General features: G+C 38.3%; 1 pseudogene; it reads right to left on the reverse strand.

Annotated features, from left to right (window-relative positions):
- Nucleotides 1-902: 902 nt before the first annotated feature.
- On the reverse strand, nucleotides 903-996 carry LOC115944554 (U2 spliceosomal RNA; annotated as a pseudogene).
- Nucleotides 997-2,758: the final 1,762 nt, after the last annotated feature.

A 2,758-nucleotide genomic window follows, 5' to 3' on the forward strand; every position in this document is an offset into this window, starting at 1 on the left:
CCACCTTCAGAAAGCATCACTAACCTTTGCTTTAGGTGTCGCATCTTCTCCAACTCTAACCCTCCTGTCTCCGTCTAAGAAGGATGATTGTGGTTACATTGGGCCCACTTGGATAATCCAGGATAATCACCTCATCCAAAATTATTAATTAAATGTCATCTATAAAGTTTCTTTTTCCAAGTAAGGTAACATACATATTTACAGGTTTCAGAGATTAGGGTATGGACATCTTTGAGGGTGGGGCATTATTCTGACTACCACAAAATTAAATTCACTTTACCCTGTTACTGATTTTCAAGATGTTGCTGCTTTTGCTGCATCTCACAAATTTTGATAAGTTGTGTTTTTATATTCATTTAGTCTAAAATGTTTTTAAATTTTGCTTGAGATTTCTTTTTCAACTTATGTGTCATGTAGAAGTATGTTGTTAATCTCCACGTATTTCAGGATTTTCCAATTATCTTTCTGTTACTGATTTTTAAGTTCAATTCCATTGTGGTCTGAAAGCAGACATTGCATGATTTCTATTTTTAAAAATTTCAAAAGGCATGTTTTATGGCCGAGAATGTGGTCTAGATTGGTAGTTATTTCATGTGCACTTGAGAAGAATGTTTATTCTGTGGTTGTTGGACAAAGTAGCATATAGATGTTAATTGATGGTGTTGTGAAGTTCAACTATGTTCTTATTAATTTTCTCCCTGCTAGCTCTGTCCACCTGTGAGAAAGGGGTATGGAAGTCTCCACATATGATTACAGATTCATCTATTTCTCCTTGAATTTCTATCAATTTTAGTCTCTCATAGTTTGATGATCTGTTGTTTTGCACATACATGTTAAGAACTGTTAGGTCTTCTTGGAAAATTGACCCTTTTATCATTACATAATGCCCTTCTTTATTTCTGATAACTTTCCTTGCTTTAAAGTCTGATCTGTCTGAAATTAAACTGATAAGAACAGATACTACACTTGATCTTAGCCAAAAGGCCGAGAAGCGATGATCTGTCTGAAATTAATTAACAGAAGAACCAGAGTAGCATAGGGTGAAACTGTATCCATTATTCCTCAAAAGATCTCATTATTTCTGTAGTCCTACAGAAGAGGTTTTTTGGGAGTGGGGGAAATGTCCATAGGCTCACTGGGGAAAGACTGGAGTTATGGGCAGTGAAGTGTCTTTCATCGAAGGGTCTTGTCCTCTATATTATTATGTTCTCACATTTTAAGGAAATGGCTCAGATCTGTAAACTGGATCAAGGTCATGATTTTACAATGTAATCACTAAGCTCAGCCTTTTGTTCACCAGATCTTGACCCTTTCTGGTTACATAAGTCAAGTAAAATCGCCATTGGTGGCAATTTTCATTGCCTTTGGAATACTATGGTTTATTAGCCACTGTCATAGATCTTTGTGATTCAGTGCTTTTTGTTCACAATTACAGTAGGGAATGCCCTTCATGAGGAGTATATCCACCTTTCTTCACTGGTGTTGCCATGGGGCCTCTGCTACTCTAGAGTCCTATCATCACTCATTACAAAAGAGAGCTTATCTCCCTTAAAAATCTCTCCTAGTTACAGTCAATCCTGATCTACGGTAGACCGATACCACTGTCTTAATTATTTTTCCTTCCCTATCCACCAATAAGCCATTCCTTATTCCTTTAATGAATGCAATGTATGCATCCCCCAGGGAAACACAGTCAGCTAGTGAGTTAAGATGCTGATAGGACATCAGATATCCAATAGGCATGTACATGCAGATTTGGATCTCACACAAGGTAGTAGTCTGTTTCATCCTCCTTTGTAACTAAGCTACTCTAAAGTCCTGGGTGTGTTTCAGACCAGTCTGTCTCCAACTGTAGGAGCTTTTCAATAGCTTCTGTAGGTGCTTTCTGGTTTTCACCTCATGCCTGGATTGCTAGGTGGCTAATTTGAGTCTATCATTCTCTGTCTTCACTGCTTGGATTACACTAAACAAATAATTCTATTATGTATCTCAAAACTAGAGCTATTGCATAAACTAATACATCCCTTTTTACTTGTATCCTATCCTAATTTCTCTACCTGGGAAAATCTTAGTAATTTCAATGTTATAGCATGCTAAATATTATTAACTCCCTACTTAACAACAGCAATAGTTTTCTTATTTCCATTTCAAAATCTTATCCTGGAGATCTGTTTTCGAGGACCACTTCTGGTACTGACTATATAAGTATGAGGCCCATGGAGATGCTGACACTGAGATGAGAATCCACGTGAATTTAGGTTTGTGGGAAAATGAGGGAAAGGGAAAAGGGAAAGGGAGGGAAAGGGAGGAGGGCATGGATTTTTTATAAACCAGTTTCTACCGTAAACAACAAGAGATTTTTTCCACTGACTTCCTAGTACTTGTGTAAACACAAATGAGAATATGGGGATATTTACACACCCATTCTGTGAGTAATTTGTGGAAGGCTGCTCTTGGAGGGTATTGATTACTAGCACATCCAGCATGCCACATAGGAAGTAAGGCAGAATTAGCCATTGAAAGCCACAGAGAGATATGTAGGTGTAGCTTTGGAAGTTGAACTTGTGTACACTAAAGTGGCAGGGGCCAGAGCATAAGAGAGGAGTTTAAACAGCTTTAGCTATTAGGTGTTTTACATTTTGTTTCTATTTAAACCTAAAAAAAAACCCTAGGAGGGGCGCCTGGGTGGCTCAGTTGGTTAAGCGACTGCCTTCGGCTCAGGTCATGATCCTGGAGTCCCGGGATCGAGTCCCGCATC

Source organism: Leptonychotes weddellii, chromosome 1 (assembly GCF_054177405.1).
Source record: "Leptonychotes weddellii isolate Sample4059 chromosome 1, ASM5417740v2, whole genome shotgun sequence".
NCBI lineage: Eukaryota > Metazoa > Chordata > Mammalia > Carnivora > Phocidae > Leptonychotes > Leptonychotes weddellii.